Below are 8,283 nucleotides of genomic sequence, written 5' to 3'. Positions count from 1 at the left end.
CCTTCTTAGGTTCTGGGACCAGGCCCCTTTTCCTCTCGCAAGGAGAAGGTCATAAAAGACGCAATCAACCATTGCCAGGCCATGATTATGTCCCCCAAACCCATCAACAGCACACTCGCCCGGGAGATGCCATCATCCCTCACTCACGGACCACGACCCAGGGTTCTGGGGTCCTCGTGGCAGGCATGGAGGGAACCTGGTGTTGCACCCCAGAGGGCAGGACAGAGCAGTCTGGGGCAGTGGGGGGAGGCCTGGGCTCCCAGGCGTGTGTTTGTGGTCTGAAGGCATTCATAGCACTCACCCAGTGTGCAGGGCAGACGGCTCAGTCCTCACGAGAAAATGGGAGGTCTTTTCAGTCCGGGGAAGTCAGATCCGGGCAACACAGGGGGCCGAGGGCACTGGACAGGGACAAAGGAAAGGGGGGGATTAACATGTGGCTGGTCATGAATTCTAGAAAAATGCAAAACCTTCTCCTGAACTAGGAAAACATGTCAATGAGGCATTGCCCTTTGGGGGGACTGTACTTTGCTGGACTTTTGAAGGAGGTGTTAGGGGCAGTTCACCATGGGGTGCATTTCAAAGCCTGGTCCTAAGGGCTCAAGAGAAGCTGGTTGAAAGGTCACGGCCAAAGCCCCCAAGTGTAAAAGGCAGGGCCCACACAGACAGGAGCAGTAGCTCAGGCCCGCAGTGTGCCTGCAGGGGTGGGGGTGGACCAGGGGTGAGGGGAGAGGCTGGGAAGCTCCCACCCAGACCCCGAAGGGTCCTACGTGCCAGGCTAAGGCTTTTGGATCACATCCCAGAAGTTCCAGGAAGTCAGAGGGAGGATTTAAAAGCAAGACAGTGACAAGGTCAAAATGGCATTTAAGAAAGATCACACAGTGAAAATAAACTTTGCAAACCATTTAACCCAGCTACCCCACCTCCAAGAAATTGGGATAAAGGAACAGCCACGGATGTGTTTACAGACCGAGCTATAAAAAAGCTCGTTGCAGGGCTGTTAGCAATAACAAAACGGGAACGGCTCAGGTCCTTTTCAGTGGGCATCGGTTGAGCAAAATTGTATGAATTAAAACTTCGGTTCATGACGTGCTCATTCATTTGTGCAAGGATCACTTTTATTTTATGGATTCACTTTTATTTCTTTGCATAAATAATAGAACAAACACCCATGACCCTGTGACCCACCCCCACCCCCACCCAAACGACCAGGACTTTGACCAAAGCTTCTATCCGGACACATTCTCCCCCACCCCCCCCTCCCCCGCTGCCCCCCAGCACGTTTACAGCTGGGATTTTGAACAATAGGAGAGGGTCTAATCAACAATGGTGCTTACATACCCCGGAATATTAAACAGCTCTTAAAAAGAATGTAACAGCGGAGACCTATTGTCTTTTAATGGACCTCAGTATTTTGCGCAGAACTGGATTAATCATGATTCTTTGTTCCTAAACACTTCGTCATCATTGGTCCAGGCTTGGCCCTCTTTTATTTTGCTAATTTATGCATCCATATATTCATTTGTGATAATGTCATAAACACTTGTGAGCTGATCCTCAGATCCCGAGCTCAGAAATTACTGACACCTGCCGCCACGCTCCGTCCCCACGGGGTAAGGACCTGGGGCTTTCAGGGCAGTGGTGAGGGGGGTAAAGCAACCCGGGTGCACGCAGATTACAGGGTACTAAGGTGTGTTCTAAGGAACGCTGTGTCGATCTTTATTATCTGCAAGCGGATGCCTGTGTGGAGACAAATGCTAAGCTACGCAGAAGGAAACGGACACTGTGATGTAGTTTGTGTAAAAAATAAACAAAATCATCTATTTCAGAGATCTATTTATATACGTACATAAGTGCTCAGAAAAATATCTGGAGCCGTGCACCTGAAACTGATAACAGCAGGGGGGGGGGGAGCAGGGGGGGGCGCAGAGCTGGGCTGGGCCTGGGCCTGGGCCTGGGGGGGGGGGGGGGGCGGGTACGGATGGCTTTAGCTTTTATGTGCAGTATTTAGTTTTTAGTAATGAGTGTATTCATTATCAGTGCATTTCTTGCATAATTAAAATAAACATTTTCTGTGGGGTTTGTTTTGTTTTTTTTTTTTGTTTTTTTTTTCCATTTGTTTGTGGGGCTTGGGTGGGGGGAGGGGTTGTTTTCCTTTTTTACAAAAACAAAATGAGCATTTTGGCTGAAGGCCCAGGATCAGGCACTTACCCCCAAAACAAGCTCTGCAGACATGGGGGGGGGGGGCGGGGATTTATTTTATCTCAAAGATCATTCTGTTTTCGATTTTATATGTTCTCAAGCTGGAGCCCCGGGGCCTCCCGATGGCGTGTCAGTGACATGAGGCCAGCAGGTATGTGCCTGCCGGCTGTGATTTCGCCACCCACAGGCCCCAGATCCTTCCAGAGCCGCCCAGCGGCTGTCTGCAATGCACCCATCGGGGAGGACTTTCCTTTTCGGTCTTTAAGAGGCCCCAAAAGTTAATGCCCTGGCCGGTGTTCTCGGGGATTAGCTAACCGGAATGAGAATTCCGGGAGAATTCGACATGAGATAGGCCTGGCGGAGGGGACGTGCGGGCCTCCGGGGAGCGGAGGCCCCTCGGCTCACATGCGTCAACAGCCGCACAGCTTGCAGGCAGCCAGCCGGGGCCTTGCCGTGTCCTCTGACAGTGAGATTCCCGTGCAGAACCCACAGCTGCCATGGTCACCCCCCAGCTCTAATCAAGAGGGAGCGAGGCTCAAGGGCACGGGTATTTATTTCTAACCCATCTGCCCCCCTTCTTGTCCTGGGTAGCACATGGCACCGTGGCCTCCCGTCAGAATGCCCTCTCCCCAAGACACCTCGGCTCCTGCTTGCTCGCTAAGCCTCAGACTCAACTCCCCAGGCCCCTCCACAGCTGTCTCGGCTGTCAGAATCCCCGAGCAGGCTCGGGGCTGAGTGTGCGGCAAAACCCATCCTAGTCTCGTCCGCAGATGGAGGGGCCGAGGCTCAGAGGCCTCCCCGCCCAGAACACAAAACTAAGCCAACTTTAAATCCCATCAGTCTGAGCCCTCTGTCCGGTTTCAGCCTGGCCTCCAACTGCACAGAGCCACTAACCCATCCATCGGTTAGAGTCTTCTCGCTAACACAGACAGGGACCTTCTAGAACTTTCCTCCCCCCTGCCAGGCAGAGATCTATTTTCAACCATGACTTTGTGCGGAAGAAATGTGAGCACAGGTTAACCAGCCGTCTGCCAGCTCTTAATCGCCTTTCCTGCACGCGAGGCCCTGCTGTTTATTACATAGTATTTTCTTTTGGCCTGGGTTTGGTCCCGGTGAATACTTTGGGGTATCTGTCATCGTTCTTCAGATAGGAAGTATCTTACGATAAATAAAAATAAAATGCGGTACCCAGGTTGACATCACCTGCATCCACCTCGGGGCCAGGGTAATTCAACACGAAGACATTCACTCCTCCAGGAGGCTACATAAACCCAGGCAATGCCAGTACACGTCATACAGCTGACTCAAGAAAAGGCTCTCCGGATCCCAACACTGACCCCGACCGTCCCTACTCCCCTGGTCTTCCCTCTGGGTTCGATGAAAACGAGGAGGGCTTTCAAAGAGGCCGGGGACAGATGCCCCTCAAGGAAGAGTTCTTTCTATCTGTGTCGAGTGCCTACTATGTGCCAAGCGCTTTCTATTTTTATTCCACCTAAGGTGTCAAGGCAACTTGAAGATGGCTGTCCCCATCCTACAGAAGGAGAGGGGGATTCACCGTCACTTGACCAGGGTCACCCAAGGGAGCCGGCCCTGTCTGGCCCCCAGCAGGCCCCCTGAGCCCCGATCAGAGATGTCCCGCTTGTCGGCACCCCTGTGTATCATGGTCAGAGACTTTAACACCTCCCTCGATTTCATGTAACAGAGTAACAGCATTATTCTGCGTTTCTCATCATATTCCCATATCAATGCGATGTGACCCTGTACTCCTCACTGCCTCTACCTCCCCAGAGTCTTGTATAAAGACAGGGCGCACATACCTGGTCTGCTGTGGGGTCAGCGTAGGAGGGTCCCATTCCCCTCTGGGCAGGTGTGGTATCCCGAGGGTGCAGGGGCCAGGGCTGGGCCGCACCCTGGCCTCTGGAATCCACTGACTCACTGCCCATCCAGGGGGCAGTGAGCCTCAACTGCAAAATAAAAGGCTCAGGTTAGTTCCATTCTGAGGGGTCCACACATTTGCAAATTGTCCGAATTTACAACTCAGAAAAAATAAATGCATTTTTTCAGACCTTTCGATTCGATCCTGGGCCAGGCATCTGCTCCCTTTCTGGGGGAAAAGCTGTCTCACCTCCAGCCACCTGGGAGGGGGGAAAAGAGACTGCTCACAGAGTTCAGCCCGCCTCTCGGAGCCCCCCTCTCGGAGACGCCGCCTCGGGCCTCACCTGCTGCCTGCAGCCCTACTGTGTGCCAAGGGAGGGTGGGATGGCATAGCAAGCACACACTGGCACCAGGGGCAGGACAGAACACCACGGGGGCCCCCATGGGCGGGGCCCCAGGTGAGGGAAGGGCCAGCAGCCTGGGCAGATGCTAATTACAAGAGTCTTTCTCGGGGTCACACAAGGGACCCAGACCCCAGACTCACATCAACTCTCATGTGCATTTGCCGAGAGCCAACTGGGGGTCTGACAAGAACAGGGGTCTTGCCAAGAGCTCGGGAGTCCAGGGGGAGAGCTGAGCACGAGCACCAGTGTGGACTCGGTGGCTTGTGCGTCCATGGGAGGTGCGACCTCAGGCAGACCCAGCTGGAGAATGAGGTCAGGCCTGTGAACGATTCGAGATTTGCCCCCGAGCCTCAGGTTCCTCTTCTGGAAAACGGGGACAATAAAAGTAACACCTTCACAGGCTGTCTGGCACATAGTAAGTACTCAAGACGTAGGACGGACGTACCCGAACGTAGGAATGGGACACAGGCCTGGGAGAGAAGCAGGAAGGCAGGCTGTGGAGCGGGCTGGGGTTAGAACAGGGAAACGTGCACGCACGTCCCAAGGCCTGGACTTTCACGATTAAAGAAATAAATGTATCCAATTACTTTGTAGAAAGAAGACAGATTCCAGTCGACAAGGCGACAGGATCAGAGCTGCTGAACACCCGCATCAAAGGTAAGACTTGGGATGGAGGTACCATGCTGACCTACCCCCGGCGGTGGAGGGGGGGCGCTTGTTGGTGGGGTGGGGGGCGCCGTGCTGGGCAATACACGGGACAGGGGTTTGGTCGGCCGGCACTCAGGAACAAAGGTCAAAGGGATCGTTTGTCTGCAGGAAAAAAAACATGACATGGGGGACTAGGTACCTCGCTCAAACACCCGAGCAGCTATAATTAGTAGGTCCAAGGCCAGCTGTCCTGTCCCTCTGCCGACAACCGAATTAGCCAAAACGAGTTGGCAACGACCACGTGACCTTTTCAGGGCGATGGGGGCAGACACCGAGGCCCCCCTCTGGTCTGGCCTCCCGTCGGGTCACGAGGCTGAGCATACGGATACCGTGGAACGAAAACAGGCTCTCTGGCCGAGGTTCCCTCGGGGTCCCCAAGCGGCCACTGTCCACCCCCGACCCAGGGCACGCGTTCCTGCTTTCTCCTTCCACGGTGGAAACGGGAACACCTGACTTTCCACACCGTCTCTTCCTTCCTGACCTGGGCTCTCTCAGTGCGGGGCAATGGGAACTCTGTCCCGGGCCAGGCGGCGAGGATCGTGCCCGACACAGAGCAGACGCCGGGGACACATCGGTTTCGATAAATGAATTCTAACTGCCCCCGTCTGGACGGCACTCGCCTCCACCTGTGCCCAGCCCACCCCTCGCTAGCTTCCCTCATCAGCCGGCTGCTGCCGGGACGCTCCGTGGTCTCGCTCCCGATGCCACGGCCACTGCTAATTAGAGCTCCGGGGCAAGTCACTTCGGCCCTGGGGCTCCGGCACACTCGCTTGCCTCACGGCGTGAGTGTGGAAATTAAAGCTGACCCAGGCGTGAAAATGTCCTCTGAGGGCTGACCGTCCAATTACAACCGGTGTCCCAAGAGTCCTCATGATAATCCCAGGCCTTTCCTTGTCGGGAGTGTCTCCCAGCTTACAAGGGGCCCATCTCCCCTGGGGAAGGAGTCTGCCTCCCACTCTGGCCCTATTTCCACTTGCACCGAGGCCAAGCCCCCCTCATCTCCCTCCAAGTCCTCACCCCCCTTCTCCAAGAACCCTCTGCCCCGAGGCCTACAGCTCCTGGCCCGTCCACACCAGGCACAGAGGGACCCAAAGAGATCCCACTGAAACCACCCCGCTCCTCCAGCTCCAAGGTCAGACAGGATAAACCACAGACAGGACCAGCCAGGCTGTGCTCCCAGGCACGACTTGTATGCGGGGACCTCTCTTTAAATGAGATAGTATGAGGATCCCCAATTTCTAACACTATCTTTAAATAGTAATGAGGACCCCCCAGCTTCCGGAATTGAGTCAGGGTGGGGTCGCTGAGCTCTACCTGCTCAGCCAACCCCCTCTTCTTACCGCTGCTCCCCAGGTCATCCCTCAGGCACCTCCCAGGACCCCCGAGCTATAGGAACAGAGTGAGAACACCCCCTGCCCAAGCCCTCCTTGCAGTTCTGGGTAAACTGAGGGCCCAGGAAGAGAAGGTCACGCTCAAAGTGAGCGTGGGTCCCAGGCGGGCAGCTGGCACCAGCTCCTTCCTCTGCCCGCTTGCCTTGAAAGGCAAGCGTGGCCTGGGGAGCAGCTGATTGGTCTGGCCCGTTTGGGCAACCGAAGGAAGAAGGACACTCTCATGGGTGACCCCTCTCCCGGTCCCTCCCAGGATTATTCTGGGCAGAGTGATCCAGCTAGCTGCCCCCTGGAGCTGCCAGTCAAGCGAGGAGGCAGCGGGGAGGAGGGAGGGCTGACAGGGAATCGGCCACCGGCCTACTGCTAAGTCGGGGGCGCCGCCCCTCGCCTCGATGGGGACCCACACACAGAGGTTTGGGGCTGGAGAAGCCCTGGGGCGACCCCCAGCTCTACAGTAACTCCATGTCTGTCCCGAGTCACGGCCACCCCCCTCCCAGAGACTGTTTTCCCAGTGACATCTGAGGCCCAGTGCCCAGGTGAAGAGAGGGAAGAAAAACCAGAGCTGGCTGCTCTCGGTCAAGATGAGAAGGGTCTCCCAGCTGTAGGGCCCAGGTGGTCTTAATCCACAAGGCAGGGGGTGAAGAGGCAAACAGGGGTCCACAGGGGTCCACAGGACCCAGGACCCACCCAAGGTCCTCATGGGGCTCTCGGGGAGCCACCTCGGAGTCCCAACTGGCAAGCAGAGTGGGGAGAGTGACCTCACCACTGGTCTACACCAGGAGACCAAGGAGCCCCGGCCCTGGCGTAACAAGGGCACATCTTGACCTCGACGTTAGTTTAACACAGTAATCACTACCAACCTGCAGCCCTGCTGGTGTCCCTGCGTGCCCACCCCCCGTCGTGATGCTCAGCAGGTCTAGGGCAATGGAGAGAGTAAACGGGGGAGGGGGGCATTTATTTCAAGGGGACCTAGCCCTCAAGACCTGGTGGCTGTGTCCCTCAAACCCAAGTGGCTCCGAGGACAGCCTGGAGGCGGGCCAAGACAGGCCAGGATCCTCACCTGGCCCCAGCCCTAACAACCATTCTGGCAACCCAGAAGGCCAAGGCTACAGGGGTCAGTGCTGGTGTCTGAGAGGGAGGAAAGAAAGGGGAGCACATGTCAGAGGACCCCCCCCCCCGTGGTCCCTCGTTTCCCCTCTGCCCTCCCGTCTCCTCTTTCTAGGCTCTCCACCTTCCTCCTCAGCAACTCGGGCTGCACACCCCCTCCCTGTCCTCACCTCTCCCCCGATCCCCGCCCCAGGCTCAACTCTGCTCCTAAATACCCCACATCTCCTCTTCCAAGCTCTATTTTTAAAATCAGATTTCCTTTACTGTACAAGTGAGCTGACACGAGGAGGTATTCGCGGAGGGATTGGCCCCCCCCCGCCACCCCCCCACACACCCAACCCTTCATAGACTCACGCTGGCGGCCTTGACCCAATGGGCCACTTGCTCAGCAGCAAGCAGGGAGCTGACCTGGCCGAGAAGGCTCTGGGCACTGAAGGTGGTGAGGCCGGGGTGTCTGTCTATGAGTGTCGGGGGGAAGAGGGTCCGACTCAAAGACCTCAAGGGTGCCTCTGACCAAGACCAGGTGCACTAAATCCTGAGTTTTATTTATTTTTAATTCTTTTTTTTTTTTTTTTTTTTTTTTTGCTAAGGTGGGAAATGCC

General features: G+C 55.8%; 1 non-coding gene across 1 annotated transcript; it reads right to left on the bottom strand.

The window, feature by feature from the left end:
• Positions 1–1,395: 1,395 nt before the first annotated feature.
• LOC122239994 lies at positions 1,396–1,472 on the bottom strand. Its single transcript, XR_006219378.1, has one exon. It is a non-coding gene; the product is annotated as a small nucleolar RNA SNORD112 (small nucleolar RNA).
• Between the last annotated feature and the right edge of the window lie 6,811 nt (positions 1,473–8,283).

The sequence above is a fragment of the Panthera tigris genome, chromosome B3, assembly GCF_018350195.1.
Source record: "Panthera tigris isolate Pti1 chromosome B3, P.tigris_Pti1_mat1.1, whole genome shotgun sequence".
NCBI lineage: Eukaryota > Metazoa > Chordata > Mammalia > Carnivora > Felidae > Panthera > Panthera tigris.
The sequence above is the reverse complement of the archived record's forward strand: the minus strand, read 5'-3'. Positions and strand labels throughout refer to the sequence as shown.